This window comes from Leucoraja erinacea, chromosome 5 (assembly GCF_028641065.1).
Source record: "Leucoraja erinacea ecotype New England chromosome 5, Leri_hhj_1, whole genome shotgun sequence".
Lineage (NCBI taxonomy): Eukaryota > Metazoa > Chordata > Chondrichthyes > Rajiformes > Rajidae > Leucoraja > Leucoraja erinaceus.
The window spans coordinates 99,935,828-99,959,136 of NC_073381.1; the positions used below are offsets into that span (position 1 = coordinate 99,935,828).

The 23,309-nt window shown below is 46.8% G+C and overlaps 1 non-coding gene across 1 annotated transcript; it reads right to left on the bottom strand.

Moving 5' to 3' along the window:
* Positions 1 to 1,022: 1,022 nt before the first annotated feature.
* On the bottom strand, positions 1,023 to 1,095 carry trnak-uuu (transfer RNA lysine (anticodon UUU)). The gene has a single exon. It is a non-coding gene; the product is annotated as a tRNA-Lys (tRNA).
* Between the last annotated feature and the right edge of the window lie 22,214 nt (positions 1,096 to 23,309).

Sequence of the window (23,309 nt, forward strand, 5' to 3'; positions counted from 1 at the left end):
TCTTTGCAGTGTTAATTAGCGCAGTTTTTTTCCAAATTCTCAGGCCTCCTCGCTTCAAACCTATTAAGTGGTCGCTCTGCGTCATTAAACTATCAACACATTTGCCGCACTACAGTTTTACTGGTATAATATCCTTAGAAGGAAGGGATTCAAGGGCTCCGTGCAAAATGAAGGGACTGTAAGTGGGACTGGCCCAGAATGCCAAATTGGTCGGCATGGACACGATGGGCCGAAGGGCCTGTTTCCGTTACTGTACAGCTTTGAGACTGACAAGATCACTGAAAAAGCACAGAGCAAAATACGGTGCTGCAGAATAAGCCTAGTAGTCTTTTTTGCTTAGTTGGTCATTATTCTGTTCTCAAGTCTCGCTATAGCAGCACTAAAGAGTCATAGAGTCATAGAGTGATACAGTGTGGAAACAGGCCCTTCAGCCCAGCTTACCCACACCAGCCAACTATGTCCCACCTGCCTGCGCTTGGTCCATATCCCTCCAAACCTGTCCTATCCCTGTGGGTACCTGTCCATCTGTTTTTTAAACGTTGGGATAGTCCCAGCCTCAACTACCTCCTTTGGCAGCTCGTTCCATACACCCACCACCCTTTGTGTGAAAAAGTTACCCCTCAGATTCCTATTACATCTTTTCCCCTTCACCTTAAACCTATGTCCTCTGGTCCTCAATTGACTTACTCTGGGCAAGAGACTCTGCGTATTTGCCCGATCTATTCCTCTCAAGATTTTGTATACCTCTATAAGATCATCCCTCATCCTCCAGTGCTCCAAGGAATAGAGTCCAAGCCTACTCAACCTCTCCCTATAACTCACACCCTCTAGTCCTGGCAATATCCTCGTAAACCATCTCTGCCCCCTTTCCAGCTTGACAATATCTTTCCTCTGACATGGTGCCCAGACTGAACATAATACTCTAAATAAAACGTACAACAGGCCCAGTAGTGTGGATCAAACCCAGGTCGGTCACTGGTGCTGTTAAGCAGCAACTACCACTGTGCCAGCCTAAAACTAACCGCCCGAACAGGGACTTGAACCCTGGACCCTCAGATTAAAAGTCTGATGCTCTACCGACTGAGCTATCCGGGCTGTGTTGTGTATAGAGTGTAGAGTTGTAATGTATAGAAACAGGTCCTTCAGCCCCTTGTGTTTATGCCAACCATTCTATCCATCTACACTAACCTCATGTTGGTGCGTTGATTCCAAATCTTCACTGCCAAGAGTCAAGAGTCAAGGGTCGAGAGTGTTTCATTTCTAGACGTACCAAAAGAGATGAATGGAATTCTTCATTGCCGCAGGCTAACAAGTCTGTAAACACAGTGCTCAGAGATTACATAACGGACAAACAAAACAAATAATGTGCAGAAACTTCAAAAGCACGCACCGCCTGACTCAGGAACTGAAAATGAGAAGCCAGAGTGAGAGATGAGGATGAAAGGGGAAACGGGAGCAGGAAATTTGCGGGAAGCAGGGATAGGAGTAGTGTGACAGTACATTCTGTAGATCAAACAGTATTGCTGATTTGATCCATGTCTGGTTTTGCTGCTGATGACCTGATCCATAATCCATGTCATGTTTCCACACCACCGCCACCTAGTAGCATGCGGGCAGCCGTGTTGGTTAGGCAGTTCAACTTACGATTTAGAGCCTACGGTACTCATTTCGATGGTCTCTGTATGTATTCTAATTAGAGTACTTGTTATGATGTATAATGACTCTCTATCAATAGTACTTTGCACAATTCCTCCTTCTCCCCGCTCTCGTCTGACAGAAGGCACAAAACCACCACCAGACTCTGGAACAGCTTCTTCCCCTCTGTTATCAGGCTTCTGAACGATCCTTCCATAAGCTAGGGCACTGTCCAATTCACCTCTACCCCATTGCGGACATTGGATTTTGTCTCTGGAACTGGTGCGCTACAATGTTGAGAACTCTGTATCTTCCCCTTTGCTCTAACTATTGTACTTGAGTTTGGCTTGATTGTATTTATATATTTATCATTTATCTGAAAAAGGGCCTCGATCCAAAACGTTACCCATTCCTCCTCTCCTGTCCCGCTGAGTTACTCCAGCATCTTGTGTCTATCGTCAGGGGCTCATGTTGTCGACCTCCCTGTGGTGAGCCATGTCATATAACCATATAACCATATAACAATTACAGCACGGAAACAGGCCATCTCGGCCCTACAAGTCCGTGCCGAACAATTTTTTTTTCCCCTTAGTCCCACCTGCCTGCACTCATACCATAACCCTCCATTCCCTTCTCATCCATATGCCTATCCAATTTATTTTTAAATGATACCAATGAACCTGCCTCCACCACTTCCACTGGAAGCTCATTCCACACCGCTACCACTCTCTGTATAAAGAAGTTCCCCCTCATATTACCCCTAAACTTCTGTCCCTTAATTCTGAAGTCATGTCCTCTTGTTTGAATCTTCCCTATTCTCAAAGGGAAAAGCTTGTCCACACCAACTCTGTCTATCCCTCTCATCATTTTAAAGACCTCTATCAAGTCCCCCCTTAACCTTCTACGCTCCAAAGAATAAAGACCTAACTTATTCAACCTATCTCTGTAACTTAGTTGTTGAAACCCAGGCAACATTCTAGTAAATCTAAATGTCAACTGACCTCAGTCAGGTGAACGACAGCATACAGAGATGGCAGCAGTGCCGCGGCTTGGCGCCAGCCCGGAGCATGCGCCAACCCGGGCACCCACGGATGTCAAACCGGATGGCATCACCCTGCTGCAGACCTCTGCTGCATCAAATGCAAGACGAAGAACAAGAAGAAGTCAGGGACAAATTGACAATTTTACCAAAGCCAGTTAACCTGTACCTCTTTGGAGCGTGGGAGGAAACCGGAGCACCCGGAGAAAACCCTCGCAGGTCACGGGTAGAATGTGCAAACTCCTTACAGACAGCATCCGTGGTCAGGATCGAACCTGGGTCCCTGGCGCTGTGAGGCAGCAACTCTACCGCTGCGCCCTGGTTACAATGGTGAAAGAGAGCAATAGATAGAACAGATGTAAAATTAAAGCCTGGTGCTTGCTTTAAAGTTTATGAATCCCAAGCTGGTGAAATAAAGCGAAGAGAAAAAGCAGAGAAGAACCATAAGCCTATGAACGCTTTACAAAACTGATGAAGTAATTAAAAGGTCTGCTTGAAAGGTCAAACTAAATGCAAGCACATGGAGCAATTACAATAATCATGGTATTTATTGGTTTAATTGCAGCAATCAGGGATTATGCTTACGAGATAATGGCTGGCGTGTGACTTGTGGTTGAACTAGAAATATTTTCGCCCCAGAGAGGCTCTGGCTGTCAGTCACTACAAAGATGTTTCATTCATTTGTATTATTTTGTACTTGGGCGAGAGTTAGACTTAGGGCCAGTCCCACTTGGAGATTTATTTCGGCGACTGCCGGCATCGTTCACCGAAAAATTTGCGGTGTGATGTGGCGGCGATGGGGGCGTGATGACGTATTAACGTGGCGGTGTTTTTTCAAGTGTCGCAACTTTTTTTTGTCGCCGCTGGATTTTGAAATGTTCAAAATCTTTTGGCGACCCTGATATGACGCCGGCAGTCACCGAAAAAATCACCAAGTGCGACAGGCCCTTAGAGAGAGTGTTTTATTGTCACGTGTCCCAGATAGAACAATGAAATTCTTACTTGCTGCAGCACAACAGAATATGTAAACATAGTACACTGTAAACAATATAATAAACGAGAACAAAAGCTCAGTGTGTATATATACATATATAAATATATATATTTAAAAAAACATACTCATATGCATGCATATATTACACACACATATACATATATATAATATATGTACAGTGACTTGCAAAAGTTTTCATACCCATTGAACTTCTCCACATTTTGTCACGTTACAACCACAAACGTAAATGTATTTTATTGGGATTTTATGTGATAGACCAACACAAAGTGGTGCATAATTGTGAAGTGGAAGGAAAATGATACATGGTTTTCAAATTTTTTTACAAATAAAAAACTGAAAAGTGTGGCGTGCAAAAGTATTCAGCCCCCCTGAGTCAATACTTTGTAGAACCACCTTTCGCTGAAATTACAGCTACAAGTCTTTTGGGGTATGTCTCTACCAGCTTTGCACATCTAGAGACTGACATTTTTGCCCATTCTTCTTTGCAAAATAGCTCAAGCTCAGTCAGATTGGATGGAGAGCGTCTGTGAACAGCAATTTTCAAGTCTTGCCAGAGATTCTCAATTGGATTTAGGTCTGGACTTTGACTGGGCCATTCTAACACATGAATATGTTTTGATCTAAACCATTCCATTGTAGCTCTGGCTGTATGTTTAGGGTCGTTGTTCTGCTGGAAGGTGAACCTCCGCCCCAGTCTCGTCTTTTGCAGACTCTAACAGGTTTTCTTCCAAGATTGCCCTGTATTTGGCTCCATCCATCTTCCCATCAACTCTGACCAGCTTCCCTGTTCCTGCTGAAGAAAAGCATCCCCACAGCATGATGCTGCCACCACCATGTTTCACAGTGGGGATGGTGTGTTCAGGGTGATGTGCAGTGTTAGTTTTCCGCCACACATAGCGTTTTGCATTTAGGCCAAAAACTTAAATTTTGGTCTCATCTGACCAGAGCACCTTCCTCCACATGTTTGCTGTGTCCCCCACATGGCTTGTGGCAAACTGCAAACGGGACTTCTTATGGCTTTTTTTCAACAATGGCTTTCTTCTTGCCACTCTTCCATAAAGGCCCAATTTGTGGAGTGCACGATTAATAGTTGTCCTGTGGACAGATTCTCCTACCTAAGCTGTGGATCTCTGCAGCTCCTCCAGAGTTACCATGGGCCTCTTGGCTACTTCTCTGATCAATGCTCTCCTTGCCCAGCCTGTCAGTTTAGGTGGACGGCCATGTCTTGGTAGGTTTGCAGTTGTGCCATACTCTTTCCATTTTCGGATGATGGATTGAACAGTGCTCCGTGAGATGTTCAAAGCTTGGGATATTTTTTTTATAACCTAACCCTGCTTTAAACTTCTCCACAACTTTATCCCTGACCTGTCTGGTGTGTTCCTTGGGCTTCATGATGCTGTTTGTTCACTAATGTTCTCTAACAAATCTCTGAGGCCTTCACAGAACAGCTGTATTTATACTGAGATTAGATTACACACAAGTGGACTCTATTTACTAATTAGGTGACCTCTGAAGGCAATTGGTTGCACTGGATTTTATTTAAGGGTATCAGAGTAAAGGGGGCTGAATACTTCTGCACGCCACACTTTTCAGTTTTTTATTTGTAAAAATATTTGAAAACCATGTATCATTTTCCTTCCACTTCATAATTATGCGTCACTTTGTGTTGGTCTATCACATACAATCCCAATAAAATACATTTAGGTTTGTGGTTGTAACGTGACAAAATGTAGAAAGGTTCAAGGGGTATGAATACTTTTGCAAGCCACTGTATATATATGATTTTATTTAATATAGATACATACATATGTAGGAAGGAACTGCAGATGCTTGTTTAAACCAAAGATAGACACAAAGTGCTGGAGTAACTCAGCAGGGCAGGCAGCATCTCTGGAGAGAAGGAATGGGTGAGGTTTCGAGTCGAGACCCTTCAGTCATCTGTCAGTCTATCTATCATTGATCAGTCTGAAGAAGGGACTTGACCCGGAACATCACCCATTCCTTCTATCCAGAGATTCTTCCTTACCTATAGACGTCCTCCAGCAGTTTGTGTTTTGCTAACTCTCTCTCTCCCATTCTCTCCCTCTATCTCCCTCTCTTCCTCTCTCCCTCGTCCTCTCCCTCCCTCTCCTCCTCCCTCTCCCCTTATCTCCCTCTCTCCGTCTCTCCTTCCCACCCCCACTCCCCCTCTCCCCCTCTCTCCCTCCCCTTCCCCTTCTCCCCCTCACCTCTTTCCCTCTCCCCATCCCCTTCTCTCCCTCACCCCCTCTCTCACCCACCCCACTCTCCCTCTCACCCTCTTCTCTATTTCCCTCTCCCCTTCCCCCCCCCCCTCCCTCCCTCTCCTCTTTCCCTCTCCCCCTTTCCCCTCTTCCCCTCTCTCCACCTCTCATTCATTTTAGCATTCAAGACAGTCATATTAACAACCAGAATAGTGCATTGTGAGAAGCTGCATCATAACTGGTAGATTAATTACGGCATGAAGTGTTTTTCATTTGTTTTCATAAGGGCCCTAAGAGGAGATACTCCCACCAGAGGGGAGAAATATTTATTTCAGAGTCAGTTTCATTAGAGAACAATTCCATTTACACACATCTCTGCAAACTATTTGCCAGACTTATTTGTAATGGCTTCAGCCCAGAGTTCACCTACACTGTTGATATTTGAGTTCATTAAAAAACATTGCCTTTTGGTCTTTGATGAGAATGAATCTCCTTTTTGATTGCGGCAAAGTTCATATCTATTCTCCCCTCTCGGTGGTGAAGTATACCGTGGCTCAGGGAAGGGTAGCAAGCATTTTATTTTAGATCATAGAGCAGTACAACACAGGAACAGTCCCTTTGGCCAACAATGTCCGTGCTGCCTAACATCAACTAAAACCCCCAAATAAGTTCTGAACTGCATAGACTTTGGGGCATTGCTTTTGTCTTTTTGCTCTAATTAACAGTTGTTTATTATTATTATGTGTGTGTGTGTGTGTGTGTGTGTGTATATTTATGTGTGTGTGTGTGTGTGTGTGTGTGTGTGTGTGTGTGTGTGTGTATGTGTGTGTGTGTGTGTGTGTGTGTATATTTATGTATGTGTGTGTATATTTATGTGTGCATATTAATAAATATATATATATTTATACATACACATATATTCCATAACGCAATATTCCACCTCTCCACCAATTCCAATTTCTGGAACGCTGGTATGGGTGTTGTGGGCTGGTCTCCAGAGGGCTAGTATTGACATTGTGGGCCAAATGGATTCTTGGGCTGGCAGCTCAGTCCCCCAAGCCTGATGTGCCGGCAGCTCACTCACGGCTGGTGGCCTGGCAGTTGACTCAAGGCTATTCCTTGAAATTCCATTTCAAGCGGAGTGCAAGGCCACCGGATTCAAATGCAGTTTCCTACCATTAAAAGCAAGGTGCAAGGCCACTGAATTCAAGTGCAGTTGCCGATCACTTCAAGCAGGGTGCAAGGCCACCAAATTCAAGTGCAGTTTCATACCATTTCAAGTAGGGTGCAAGGACGCTAAATTCAAATTTAGTTTCACACCATCTCATGCAGGGTGCAAGGCTACCACATTCAAATGCGGTTTCATACCATTTCAAGCAGGGTGAAACCACCACAAAACCACACAAAACACCACACTCACAGCTCAATAGACATTCAGTGTGTTCAGTTGATTCACAGCTCACAGACGTGACCTCTCCCTCCCCCATCATGCAGAGACTGAGCCACACCAACACTTCCGGGTTTTATAATCCCTCCCCCCTCCCACTGGAAAAGATGTGGCCTTCATGGCTTGATTGACAGGAGAGAGATTCTCAAACATTTTTAAACATTAATAACACTTTTATTTTTCATTGATGGGAAGAATCCTCTGCACCTGATGAGTGGAGGGGAACTGAGTAAAATGGCCAAAATCACAGCTGCAAGTGGTAGCGTTTTATCGAAAATCAATATACAGTGCAAACAGGAAGTTGTCAAGTTTAGACCACCAACCATTTGCAATGCTTTTACTTCGACCCAACCCCCACCAACCATTTGCAGTGTTTTAACTTCAAACCAACATTTTCATTTCAAACCACATTAAGGGCACTCAAGGTCAGTAAAACCACACTCACAGTTTAGTAGACATGTGTTCAGTGTTATTCACAGCCCAGACTGAGAGGCTTGACCCACTCACTTGCCCCATCTTGCAGAGACTGACTGAGGCACAACTCTTCTGGGTTTTATAGTCCCTCCCCTCGCCCACCAGCAATATATTTTTCTTGTTTATTATATTGTTTACAGTGTACTATGTTTACATATTCTGTTGTGCTGTTGCAAGTAAGAATTTCATTGTTCTATCTGGGACACATGACAATAAAATACTCTTGACACTTGACACCATTAAACTAATCTCCTCTGCCTGCATCTGATCCATATCCCTCCATTCCCTGCAGACGCATTTGCCTTTCCACAAGCTACCATCGTATCAGCCTCCACCACCACCCCTGGAAGTGTTTCAGGCACCCACCACCTTCTGTGTAAAAAAATATGCCCCTGAATCTCCTTAAACTTTGCCTCTCTCACCTTAATGCTCTCTCGCCATTGACATTTCCACCCTCGGCAAAAGTTCTGACTTAATTTTAATTTTAGTTTTGGAGATACGACATGGAAACTGGCCTTTTGTCCCAGCGATCCCACGCCGACCATCAATCAGTCAGAAGAAGGATCTCGACCCGAAACGTCGCCCATTCCTTCTCTCCAGAGATGCTGCCTGTCCCGCTGAGTTACTCCAGGTTTTTTGTGTCTATCTCGGACCATCAATCACCCGTTCACACTCGTTCTAAGTTATTCCCTCTATAGCATCCGCTCCCTACTCGCCAGGGGGCAATTTACACAACTACAAACCTGCACGCCTTTGGAATGTGGGAGGAAACCAGAGCACCTGGAGGAGACCCACGCGGTCACAGGGAGAACGTGCAAACTACACACGCGCACAATACCTATGGTGGGGGTGGAACCCGGGTCTCTGGCGCTGTGAGGCAGCAACTCTACCAGCTGCGACACTGTGCCACATGTCCACTTTATCTATGCCATAGGATCCTATTCCCCGGCCAAGCCAGTTCTGGTCTTCCCTCACCCTCAGGCATTCCACAGAATACAAACCGTGTCTGCAACCTCTCCTTATGTCTAATACCCTCTAATCCAGGCAGCATTCTGGTCAATCTCCCACATGCTTTCCAAATCCTCAGCATCCTTTTAAGTTATCATCCTCTGAAGAAGCATGGCTGTTGATTGATTGAATTGGATTGAATACCATATTGTCACTCTCCCTCTCTCCCCCTCCTTCACACTCTCCCTCATGCTCTACCTCCCTCTCTCCCTCTGTCTCTAAATCTATTGGAATGATATGGGAGAGTACTAATTTGAGGAAGGACATTCTTGCTATTGAGGGAGTGCAGCGTAGGTTTACAAGGTTAATTCCCGGGATAGTGGGATTGTCATATGCTGAAAGAATGGAGCAGCTGGACTTGTACACTCTGGAGTTTAGAAGGATGGGAGGGTACCTCATTGAAACATATAAGATTGTTAAGGGTTTGGACATGCTAGAGGCAGGAAACATGTTCCCGATGTTGGGGGAGTCCAGAACCAGGGGCCACAGTTTAAGAATAAGGAGCAAGCCATTTAGAACGGAGACGAGGAAGAACTTTTTCCTCACAGTGTTCTGAGTCTGTGGAATTCTCTGCCTCAGAGGGCAGTGGAGGCGGGTTCTCTGGATGCTTTCAAGAGAGAGCTACATAGAGCTCTTAAAAATAGCAGAGTCAGGGGATATAGGGAGAAGGCAGGAACGGGGAACTGATTGGGGATGATCAGCCATGATCATATTGAATGGCGGTGCTGGCTCAAAGGGCCGAATGGCCTACTCGTGCACCTATTGTCCATTGCTTATTGTCTACTGAGGATCAAGATGGACTTAATGAATGATAGAGCAAGCACGAGGGGCCGAATGGCCTGCTTCTAACAATGGTCTTAATTACTGCAGACTGTAACCCCTCCTTTACCAAGCCCATCTATTTTGATTCCTAATATTTCTTTATGTGGTATATGTGTTATGTGTTATAAAGTTTGATAAAATGCCTTGGGCCGCATTTCTCGTGAAAGCGGGCGCATAAATTCAAGCTTTTATTTTACGGGTTAGGTTTAAATCTGGCCGTCAAATAAAAGTCTGAAATAAAAATGCTGGAATAATTTAGCCAGTCAAGCAGCATCAATGGACGGAGAAATCAGTGACTGTTAAAAACTGGTGACCGTTCCTGAGACCCACATGTTGATAGAAAGACACAAAATGCTGGAGTAACTCAGCGGCACAGGCAGCATCTATGGCGAGAAGAAATGGCTGACGTTTCGGGTCGAGACCCTTCTTTAGACTGAGAATCAGGTGAAAGTTTATAGATATGGAAAGGTGCATAGAACAATTTGAATTGAATTTATAAGTTTATTGGCCAAGTATTCACATACAAGGAATTTGCCTTGGTGCTGCACACGTAAGTGACAACATGACATACAGTGACAGTTAAGAATGATACAGAAAACATTAAACATTAATAATAAAACATTAATGATTAAATATGTGAATTAAATAAAATACCAGTGCAAAAGGAGGCTACAGATTTTTGGTTATTGAGTAGAGCTACTACTCGTCGAAAAAAAGCTGTTTTTATGTCTGGCTGTGGCAGCTTTGACAGTCCGGAGTCGCCTTCCAGAGGGAACTGATTCAAAGAGGTTGTAGCCAGGGTGAGAGGGGTCAGAGATGATCTTACCCGCTCGCTTCCTGGCCCTTGCAGTGTACAGTTCGTCAATGGAGGGAAGGTTGCAGCCAACAATCTTGTCAGGTAATGAAAGATATGCAAAAAGCAACGATGATCAAGGATAAGTAGAGCCCACAATGGTCCATTGTTGGCTGTGGGAAATGTGATAACGAGCGATACAGTGGAACTCAGCAGGACGACAGTGAAACTAGTAGGATGACTAAGGTGGGGCTTGGGTGGAGAGGGAGGGGATGCAAAAGTTAAAGAGGGTAGTTGAGGCCAGTTCATTGGCTATATTTAAGAGGGAGTTAGATGTGGCCCTTGTGGCCAAGGGGATCAGAGGGTATGGAGAGAAGGCAGGTACGGGATACTGAGCTGGATGATCAGCCATGATCATATTGAATGGCGGTGCAGGCTCGAAGGGCCGAATGGCCTACTCCTGCACCTATTTTCTATGTTTCTATGTTACTTGAAGTTAGAGAAATCAAATATCATACCGCTGGGTCATATGTGGTCCAAGTGATCTCACGAGGTTCCTCGAGTGTGATAGACTGGTTCAGTTCTTCCACCATATCTCGCCTTGTTTTAAATCTAAGACTGTGAACGGGTGATCGATGGTCAGCGTGGACTTGGTGGGCCGAAGAGCCTGTTGTCCAAAATGTATCTTTAAAAAAAACGGCCCGCACATCCTTGACATGTGGGAGGAAACCAGAGCACCCAGAGGAAACCCATGCGGTCACAGGGAGAACGTGCAAACTTCACACACAGACAGCTCTCGACGTTGCTGGGCCGGTTAGTTGATTGGCTGCTGTAACTTCCCCCTAGTATGTGGGTGAGGGGAAGATTCTGAGTTAGAGTCATACAGCGTGGAAGCAGGCCCTTCAGCCCAACTTGGCCATGCTGACCAAGACGTCCCATCTACCCTAGTCCCACCTGCCTGCATTTGGCCCATATCCCTCTAAACCTCCGATAGACACAAAATGCTGAAGTATCTCTGCGGATCAGGAAGCATCCGGGGAGAAAAGGAATAGGTGATGTTTCAGGTCAGAGCACTTCTTCAGACTGATAGGCAGAGATGAGGAGGGCGGGAGAGGAGGGGGGGGGGGGTTGGGGACTGGAGGCGAGAAAAGCCCAGAACAAACCAGGGCCAGCAACAGATGACCTTAGGAAGGGTGGAGTCCATGATGGGCCATTGTTGGCTGCAGAGGGTGCGCTAACAAGAGGGAGACGAACAGTGGAACTGGCAGGATGACAAGGGTGAGAGAGGGGGGGGGGGGGGGGGGGAGGGGGAATGCAGCGGTTACTTGAAATTAGAGAAATCAACGTTCATACCTCTGGGATGTAAGCTGCCCAAGTGGAGAGGGTCCAGAGGAGGTTTACAAGAATGATCCCAGGAATGAGTAGGTTAACTTATGATGAGCGTTTGTCGGCACTGGGCCTGTACTCGCTGGAGTTTAGAAGAATGAGGGGGGACCTCATTGAAACGTGCCGAACAGTGAAAGGCTTGGATAGAGTGGATATGGAGAAGATGTTTCCACTATCAGAGAGTCTAGGACTAGAGATCATAGCTTCAGAATTAAAGGATGTTCTTTTCGGAAGAAGATGAGGGTGAATTCCTTTAGTCAAAGGGTGGTGAATCGGCAAAATTATTTTCCACAAAAGGCTGTGGATGCCAAATCAGTGGATATTTTTAGGGCAGAGAATGATAGATTCTTGATTGGTACGGGTGTCAGGGGTTATGGGGAGAAGGCAGGAGAATGGGATTAGGAGGGAGAGATAGATCAGCCATGATTGAATGGCGGAGTACCACTTGATGGGCTGAATGACCTAATTCCACTCCTATCACTTATGACCTTGTGAAATATGAGCTGCTGTTCCTGCACAATCCCTCTAAACCTTTCCTGTCCATATGTCTTTTAAATGTTGATGAGAATATGGGGAGAACAAAAATGAAGGATCAATGTAGATTAATAGTCAGCCAAGACTCAGTTAAGGGCCTGTCCCACCAGCATTTGCCTGTACGCGGCGAGCGCGACCAAACTGGAAGTGGGGGCCGTGCGGAGGTCCAGTGATCCTGTACGAGTTGGCGTGAAGTTCGAGCGAAGTGCGCGGGATGTTTGCGCTAGGCGTACGCCGTCAAGATGCTGCATACGGCGTCAAGACGCTGCGTACGGTGTCAAGATGCCGCGCACGCCCGTCGAGGCGCTGCGTACGGCCTCAATGCAGCTGCGGGGCGGCAAGCCGTAGTCGCGCGGAATGTTTGGACAGTGTCAGTTTTTCGGAGCACTGCACGATGTCGGAACCAGCCTCGCACAACTCCATACGGTTCCAGCGATCGAAGTGGGACCGGCCCCGCGAGGCCGTACGGCTCAAGCGATCACGTTAGGTCGTGCTTGCCGCATTCAGGCGCTTGCTCGTGGGACAGGCCCTTAAGGTTTAGGTTTATTATCGTCACGTGTACCAAGGTACAATGACAATTTCTGTTGTCATGCTATCCATTGAAATTAGATAATACTGTACATAAATACAATCAACTAGTTCTCAGCATTGTAGCGCACCAGTTCCACAGACAAAGTCCAATGTCCGCAATGGGGTAGAGGTGAATCGGACAGTACCCTAGCTTATGGAAGGATCGTTTAGAAGCCTGATAACAGAGGGGAAGAAGCTGTTCCTGAGTCTGGTGGTGCGCGCTTTCAAGCTTCTGTACCTTCTGCCAGACGGGAGCGGGGAGAAGAAGGAATGACCGGGGTGGGTCGTGGGCAAGTCTTTGGTTGTTTCGGCTGCTTTCCCGAGGCAGCGTGAAGTGTAGATGCAGTAAAGTTTTGCGTACAGTTTTGTAGTACAGTTGCGTACAGTTTTGGTCTCCAAATCTGAGGAAGGACATTATTGCCATAGAGGGAGTGCAGAGACGGTTCACCAGACTGATTCCTGGGATGTCAGGACTGTCTTATGAAGAAAGACTGGATAGACTTGGTTTATACTCTCTAGAATTTAGGAGATTGAGAGGAGATCTTATAGAAACTTACAAAATTCTTAAGGGGTTGGACAGGCTAGATGCAGGAAGATTGTTCCCGATGTTAGGGAAGTCCAGGACAAGGGGTCACAGCTTAAGGATCAGGGGGAAATCCTTTAAAACTGAGATGAGAAGAACTTTTTTCACACAGAGAGTGGTGAATCTCTGGCACTCTCTGCCACAGAGGGTAGTTGAGGCCAGTTCATTGGCTATATTTAAGAGGGAGTTAGATGTGGCCCTTGTGGCTAAGGGGATCAGGGGGTATGGAGAGAAGGCAGGTACGGGATACTGAGTTGGATGATCAGCCATGATCATATTGAATGGCGGTGCAGACTCGAAGGGCCGAATGGCCTACTCCTGCCCCTAATTTCTATGTTTCTATGTTTCTATGTTTCTATGTTAAATGGTGGGGAGTCTGGTCTGCGTGATGGACTGCGGGACATCTACAACTCTCTGCAGTTTCTTGAGGCGCTGGGCAGAGCTGTTTCCAAACCAATGCACCCGTTTCTGTCCCTCTGAATCTAACTTAGACTCTAAATGTTAATTTACACTGATGTGCTTTAAATAATAAAGAACGTTCTGAGTGGTATTTACATTTCTTTAATGTGTTATTGCGATCCTTGATAGCCTGCCAAAGCAATTTGCCTGCTTTTCATTGCTTTGAAAGGCAATAATGGCAATTGTCTAGAGTATGTTAGCAGAGTTTTGCTTGAGTTGCCGGACTAATGGGCCATAGAAATTCAAATCCCACCCATTGTCTCACTTGCTCGTAGGTTGTGGGTTTTGCTTAATGTCGCAACAGCAGGAATCCTTCGCTGGAAGGTCTTCTGCAGCTCAAAGCAGGTTCGTGGGTACAGGAGAGAGTGCGCTGCCTCGACGGCAGAGTGGGCCGCTGGAGGCCCTGCAGCAGCCTGGGGCTCGGCTGGACCGGGCGGCCGTTCCAAGAGGCTGAGCACGTGGACCGGACGTGGCCTGTAGCGGTGGAGCAGTGGTGGAGGACACCACGGCCACGCTTGGCCAGGCCGACCCTGCAACATCACCATGACAACGGGCCTTCATGGTCAGGTCGCGAACCCTGCACTTACAACAACTGGGACTCGAAAATGGCCCCAAACTGGCGACTCTGTACCCTCTCAGTGTACTGCTGCATCACTTGTACTGTGATGCTTATCTAAGATGTATCTAAGTGCTTACATATTGTAATACTTGTACTGAACTGCATATAAAAATAAATGTCACCGCACCTTAGTACGTGTGGCAAATAAAGTACTACTAGTGACCTTCCAATGATCAAACGGATCTATAGGTTAGTTTAGTTTAGAGGTACAGCACAGAAACAGGCCATTCGGCCCACTGAGTCCGGGACTACCAGCGATCCCTGCACACTTAACACTATCTTACACCCAGTAGCGACAATGTACAATTTTACCAAAGCCAATTAGCCCCACAAACCTGCACACCTTTGGAGTGTGGGAAGAAACCGGAGCACCCGGAGAAAACCCACACGGTCACGGGGAGAACGTTCAAACTCCATACAGACAGCACCTCACTTCCGTACAGACAGGGAACGCCAACTCAAAAAGGAATCTCATATAATCAAGGACTATCACCACCGTGACTGCACTCTCATCACGCTACCGGGAAGAAGGCAAAGGTGTCTGAGAACCATTATCTACTGTTACATGAACAGTATTTTATCATTGATCTTATTGCAGTTTTATAGGACTACTAGACCAAGTGCAGACCCGTTGGGTCTGTTTCCTCAACGGCGTTTGTGGGGGGGGGGCTGAGGCATCACACTCACATTAACCACCCCCCAAACACACAGGTGGGGGGAGGGGGGTGAGAGGAGGGGGAGGAAACGGACACAGATTTGGGAGGGAAAGGAGAGCGGGGGTAGAGGGTGAGAGAAGGGGATGGGGGGTGAGAGATGTGGGTGGGAGAGGGGGATGGGGAGGGAGGAGAGGAGGGAGGGGAAGGGGAGAGGGATGGGTGGAGAGAGGGGAAAGAGTCGGGAGGGAGAGTGGAGGGGGAAGGGGGGCGAGAAGTGAAGTGGAAAGAGAGGGATGGGGAGGGGAGAGAGATGTGGGGGGAGGGATGGGGACGGAGAGGAGGGAGGGAGGGGGAGAGAGGTGGGGAGAGGTGGAAGAGTGGGGAAGGGTCAGAGAGGGGTAGGGGAAGGGAGGGGGAGAGAGAGGGGTGGGGGATGGGGGTTTGGAGGGGTGGGGTGAGGGAGAGAGAGTGTGGAAGTGGGGAGGGAGGGGTAGGGGGAGTGGTGGATGAGGAACAGAAGGGTATGGGGAAGGGCGGGGGGAGAGAGAGGAGGGAAGGGGATAGGGTTTAGAGGGTGTTAAGGGGGTGGGGGGAGAGGGATGGGTGGGAGAGGGAGAGGGGTGAGAAGAGGGAAACTTAGAAACAAAGAAATCAGGTGTAGGCCATTCGGCCCTTCGAGCCTGCACCTCCAGTCAATATGATCATGGCTGATCATCCAACTCAGTATCCTGTACCTGCCTTCTCTCCACACCCCCTGATCCCTTTAGCCACAAGGGCCACATCTAACTTCCTCTTAAACATAGCCAATGAACAGGCCTCAACTACCTTCTGTGGCAGTGAATTCTAGAGATTCACCACTCTCTGTGTGTAAAATGTTTTTCTCATCTCGGTCCTAGAAGATTTCCCCCTTATCCTTAAACTGTGACCCCTTGTTCTGGACTTCCCCAACATCGGTTTCTATAAGATCCCTCCTCAATCTTCTAAAATCCAGCGTGTACAAGCCGAGTCTATCCAGTCTTTCTTCATATGATAGTCCTGACATCCCAGGAATCAGTGTGGTGAACCTTCTCTGTACTCCCTCTATGGCAAGAATGTCTTTGAGCATTGGGCATTGTGACATCACACAATGGAACGTTCACCATGGGCTGGGGCTCCTGCAAAGGCATATGTAAATGATTCCATTCCGATTGGACATATGTGAACATTGAGCATTGTGACATCACACGATGGAACGAATCAAAATGAAGAAAGGCAGCCGGCAGCCGGACGGACGGACGGCATGCGACAGGCACACAGTTTGATATAATAACTAGACCAAGTGCAGACCCGTCGGGTCTGCTCCCCCAATGGTGTGATCCCCCAAACCAATATTCCACCATGCACCCGTCTCCTGCAATGGAACTGAAGCCGTTCCCAAAAGTAAGATTCCAGCACTGCCCTGCCTCCCTCAGCAGTGGATTAATACAAAAAATCCAATGGCACCTCCCCTGCCTGCTGCAGCATTGAAAAGTTCAGTGTTCCTATCTTGAAACTTTGTTTCGAAGTGTGTTGGAAGCTGACATGTAAATGGAGAAGCCTGTTTCTTTTTGAAATACTTGGGGGTGGGTGGGGGTGGGGGGGGGGGGGGGAGAAGGAGAAGGATTTGATTAAAAACGTGTACTTCAACACGACGAAATGAAATGAGGAGGGATACTTAGAAAGAAAAGCGAAATCTCTACCGAAATGGAAAATATCTCGGAGATTGAGCATCTGGATTGGGCGTGGCAATGAATCAAAGGAAGAAATGCAGCCGGCAGCCGTACATGCAAATGAATCTGTTCCGATTGGACATCTGCAAGCATCGGCCATTCGGATTGGACATCTGCGAGTATCGGGCACGAATCGAAAGGCAGGAAGGGCGCCAGTCGGCAGTCGGTCGGATGGGGCCAGAGTTTTATAGATAGATAGATAGATAGATAGATAGATAGATAGATAGATAGATAGGTCACATTTGGAATATTGCGTGCAGTTCTGGTAGAAGTACACAAAACTATGAGAGGCGTGGATAGGCTAGACATCAGAAACTTATTTTCCCCAGAATGGAAATGTCAGAAACTATGGGGTAAAGCTTCAAGGTGAAAGGGATGAATTTTAAGGGAAGTGGCCACGGCACATTTTTTCACGCAGGGAGTGAGGGGTGTCTGGAATACGCTGCCAAGGGTGGTGACGGAAGAAGAAGCTCCATCGAAGACCACAAGAAATTGCAGAGAATTGTGGACACAGCCCAGACCATCACACAAATCAACCTCCCTTCCATTGACACCATCTACACCTCACGCTGCCTCGGCAAGGCCAGCAGCATAATTAAGCACGAGTCGCACCCTGGCCACTCCCTCTTCTCCCTTCTCCCATCAGGCAAGAGTTACAGAAGTGTGAAAACGCACACTTCCAGATTCAGGGACAGTTTCTTCCCAGCCGATATCAGGCAACTGAACTATCCTACCACAACCAGAGAGCAGTGCTGAACTACTATCCACCTCTTTGGAGACCCGGGGACTGTCCTTGATTGAGTTTTACCTTGCACTAAACGTTATTCCCTTATCATGTATCTGTATACTGTTAATGGATCGATGGTAATCACTTATTGTCTTTCTGCTGACTGGTTAGCACGCAACAAAAGCTTTTCACTGTACCTCGGTACACGTGACAATAAACTAAACTAAACTGAACTGAAGTTGCGATAGGGATGTTTTTGTGGTTTTCAGATAAGCACCTGGACATGTGGGGAATGGAGGAATATAGATCATGCAAGGACCTTAGTTCATCTTGGTGTCATGTTGGGAACAGACATTGTGGGTTGAAGGGCCTGTTACTATACTGTACTGTTCAAGAAGGAACTGCGGATGCTGGAAAATCGAAGGTACACAAAAAAGCTGGAGAAACTCAGCGGGTGCAGCAGCATCTATGGAGCGAAGGAAATAGGCAACGTTTCTGGCCGAAACCTTTCTTGGCTGTACCTGGCTATACTGTACTGTTATATGCTCTGGGGCGGGCGATTGCAACCTTCACGTGGTCCACCCTGTTTCGACGAATGCAATCAACTCGACGTGCACAAACAAATAGATCCAATAGAACAAGTTGACCTACAACTTTAGGCTGTGCACAAGAAGAAGTTATATGCTCTATACCCGCTAGGCTGTTGTACGAACTAGCACGTCTCTAAGCACAATCCTCTCTCAGCACAGTGGCGCAGCGGTAGAATGACTGACCACAGCAGTGCCGGGATAATGCTGCCGGGGGTGGTGGTGGAGGCAGATACGATTTGAGAGGCTTTTGGATCGGCACGTGGATATGCAGGGAATGGAGGGATACGGATCGCGTGCAAGCAGATAAGGGTCGGTCTTGGCATCATGTTCAGCATGGACATTGTGGGCCGAAGGGCCTTTTCCTGTGCTGTACTGGTCCACATTTAAGTTCTAATTACCTTTTGACAGCCTATATTGGATTCGCCAATTTTCTTTGGTGTTCAAAAGTTCAATCATTCGAAGCCTTGAATCTATATAACAGCAGAGATTGGAGATTGAGATCTTACAACAATGTATGCAGAGAAATTTCTCCTCATCTCAGTTGCAAATTACTAAACCATTATCCTGACACAAAGGCCCTGGCTTGAAGCATTCCAGCCTGAAAAGGCTGCCTCTCTGAATGTTACACGCTTCAATAAGATTGTTTCTCATTCTTCTGAAATCTAGTTTAGATTAGTATAGAAATACAGCGCGGAAACAGGCCCTTCTGCCCACCAAGTCCGCGCCGTCCAGTGATCCCTGCACATTAACACTGCCCAACACACACTAGGGACAATTTACTACCTTACCTTACCTTCTCCCTACCTCCTTCCACTACCTGCAACCTCAGGCAACCACCTGCAACCTTCGGGAAACGCACGGAAACCTTGGGTGGGGCGTAGAGTCTCCAGATGTTTTCATTCAGGTTTCCTATCTGGGAAGCAACTCTACCGCTGCACCACCGTGCCCGCCCACATGACTTGGTCATACGGAATCTAAACTGGCTAATTGAGAAACATGTTTTGGTCTCTTCGCTCGGGGGATGCAACTTTTTTTTTCTGTCGGACAATGGCGGAGCTGGCGGCCTCAGAACTGTGGAAGCGGTAGCAGCAGCAGCGACGACCCGACTCGGTCTTGGAGCTGTGGCGGTGGCAGCGGCGGCGGCGACCACCCGCAGCAGTTGAACCGGCCCGTTCGCAGACCGGTGCGGTCACAACATCTGGAGCCTGGATCGCCTCGGCGCAGAGGGAGAACATAGAGGGAAGAGACAGAGACCTTAAGATTTTGCCTTCCATCACAGTGAGGTGGTGTTTGGTGAACTCACTGTGGTGGATGTTTACATTTGTGTTGATTGTGTGTTTTTGTCATATTTATTCTATTTACTAGAATGTTGCCTGGGTTTCAGCAACTAAGTTACAGAGAAAGGTTTTTAAAATGATGAGAGGGATAGATAGAGTTGACTTGGAAAAGCTTTTCCCACTGAGAGTAGGGAAGATTCAAACAAGGGGACATGACTTGAGAATTAAGGGACAGAAGTTTAGGGGTAACATGAGGGGGAACTTCTTTACTCAGAGAGTGGTAGCTGTGTGGAATGAGCTTCCAGTGAAGGTGGTGGAGGCAGGTTCGTTTTTTATCACTTAAAAATAAATTGGATAGTTATATGGACGGGAAGAGAATGGAAGGTTATGGTCTGAGCGCAGGTATATGGGACTAGGGGAGAATATGTGTTTGGCACGGACTAGAAGGGTCGAGATGGCCTGTTTCCGTGCTGTAATTGTTATATGGTTATATGGTATGACGACAGGGCAACAAAATTTTGTTCAGACCGAAAGGTCCGAAATGACAAAAATAAAATTCAATTCAATTCAATTCAAAAGAAGACAATATGATGCGGTGGAAGGGCATTTATTCTGGATGGAAGACATATACGTCTGAACTCCAGGAACAATTTTTTCTCCAAGACTGGGAAAGTTTTTTCTGGGTGCCCGGAACTCGCTGGTGGGGATGGTGGTGGAGGCAGCTTCAATGCTGGCTTTTAGATAGACACATGGAGCAATATGGATCATGTGCAGGCAAAGAAGATCAGTTTAACTGAATAGGAAGGTTAAATGTACAGATGCTTGCCCAGAGTTGGAGAATTGAGAACCAGAGGACATAGATTTCAGGTGATGGGGGAAAGATTTAATAGGAACCCGAGTCGCAAGTTTTTTTTACAAAATGAGTGGTGGGTGTATGGAACGAGCAGCCGGAGGAGGTAGTTGAGGCTGGGACTATCAAAGCGGTTAAGAAACATTTAGACAGGTACATGGATAGGACAGGTCTAGAGGGATATGGGCAGGTGGAACTAGTGTAGATGGAGCATGTTGGCCAGCGTGGGCAAGTGGGGCCGAAGGGCCTGTTTTCACGCTTTATAACTCTATTAATCTATGAACTTGGCACCTGCCACTTGAACCTTCCACTACCTGCAACCTCCGGCAACCACCTTCAACTAGCATCGCAACCGGCTTTGACTAAAAAATTACCGTGACTAAAAGGCAACCTATTTTTAGTCACGGCTGGTTTTGAATTTTTTTTAAATAATTGCCGGATCATAGAAGAAGCAGAAAGCACTTTTGACCATTAGGGAGACTGATAAAAACCTCCGGGAACCGCACGGAAACCTTGGGTGGGGCGCAAAGTCTCCAGAGGTTTCCGTTCAGGCTTCCTAAGTGCGAACATGGTCATTAGATAGGGCTCTTAAAGATAGCAGAGACAGGGGATATGGGAAGAAGGCAGGAACGGGGTACGGATTGGGGATGATCAGCCTTGATCTCATTGAATGGCGGTGCTGGCTCGAAGGGCCGAACGGCTACTCCTGCACCTATTGTCTATTGTCTATTGAAACGTCACCCATTCCTTCTCCCCAGAGATGGTGCTTGCCCCGCTGAGTTACTCCAGCATTTTGTGCCCATCTTCCGGGCCGTTCTATGGTCTATGGTGCAGTTTGGAAGTGCAATGGTTAAAAGCCATGGACGAGCTAGACACAAAACTGGACAATTGATCCACAGATGTGTTCAAATCCAGTCATGACAGATGGGGGATTTAAATTTTTAAAAATTCAATAAACCTGGAATTGCAGCTACGCTTAGCAACAGTAACCATGGAATGACTGGATTATCATTAATAACCCATTTGGCTCATAATGTCTGCAAGGAAGGGAATCCATTGCCTTTAACTAGCCTGGACTAAATTGTCCCCAGCTACACCGATACATGGCGGCACGGTGGCGCAGCGGTAGAGTTGCTGCCTTACAGCACCAGACATCCTGACCACAGGCGCTGTCTGCACGGAGTTTGTATGTTCTCCATATGACCACGTGTGTTTTCCACATGTTCACCGGTTTCCTCCCACATTCCAAAGACGTGCAGGTTTGCAGGTTAATTGGCTTCTGTAAATTGTAAATTGTTCCTAGTGTGCGGGATAGAATTGGTGCGATACGGGGTAATCGCTGGTCACCGTGTGACTCAGTGGGTCGAAGGGCCCGTTTCCGCGTTATACCTTATTTTGTTTTTTTTTTTTTTTTTTTTTTCTTTTTTCACACAGAGAGTGGTGAATCTCTGGAACTCTCTGCCACAGAGGGTAGTTGAGGCCAGTTAATTGGCTATATTTAAGAGGGAGTTAGATGTGGCCCTTGTGGCTAAGAGGATCGGGGGTATGGAGAGAAGGCAGGTACGGGATACTGAGTTGGATGATCAGCCATGATCATATTGAATGGCGGTGCAGGCTCGAAGGGCCGAATGGCCTACTCCTGCACCTAATTTCTATGTTTCTATGTTTCTACCTGTAAAAATTTTTCAAAAGGGCAGGGGCAACTAGGGATGGGCAACTAAGCACAGTGCCAGTCGTGCCAACTGTCCATGGAGAGAGGAGAGAGGAATTAAATGTGTGGAGAAACAAACAAGAGCGATACACCGTGGGAACAGGCCATTCGGCCCACCGAGTGTACGCCGACCAGCCATCACCCCGTACATTAACACTATCCTATTCACTAGAGACAATTTTTCTGAAGCCAATTAACATACAAACCTGCACGTCTTTGGAATGTAGGAGGAGGTTAAGGTTTAATTAACACCAAAGGGTGCCGAGACGATTTACGAGGATGTTGCCAGGACTCAGGGGCCTGAGCAATAGGGAGAGGTTGAAGAGGCTGGGACTCTTCCTTTTTTTTTTTTTACACACAAACAGTTTACAAACAAGACAAAAATTCAAATTAAAATCCCGCCATCCTTATCTATAATACAATCGACCTCCCGCAGCGACCAGCGTCCGTGGAAGGGGGGCTATTCCTTGGAGCCCAGGAGGATGAGGGGTGATCTTATAGAGGTGTGTAAAATTATGAGAGGAATAGATCGGGTAGATGCACAGTCTCTTGCCCAGAGTAGAGGAATCAAGGACCAGATATAGGTTTAAGGTGAGGGAGGGAAAGATTTAATAGGAATCTGAGGGGGTAACTTTTTCACACAAAGGGTGGTGGGTGTCTGGAACAAGCTGCTGGAGGAGGTAGTTGGGGCAGGGACTGTCCCAACATTAGGTTAGGACAGGTACATGGATAGGACAGGTTTGGAGGGATATGGACCAAACACAGGCAGGTGGGACTAGTATAGCTGGGACATGTTTGTGGTGTGGGCAAGTTGGGCTGAAGGGCCTGTTTCCACACTTTATGATTCTATGACACTATGACTAATACTAAAACCTAATTTACACAATGTATTTATTTAAAATAAGGTGCCTGTGCAAATGTTTAAATGTATATGCCTAATTTACAGGTGATTGAATTAGGCACTGCATTCCGGGAACATAATCCCCGCGTAAAACATCAGACGCCTGTGTGTGTGTTTATACGTGGGGCCGTAGATCCTGATCTCTTTCCTCACATCATTCCTGTTGTTGTGATCTGCTTATCATTGCACCGTCAAACCTCTCAGCTTCAGAGTTGACACTGCTAACTGCAGATATATCTCGTC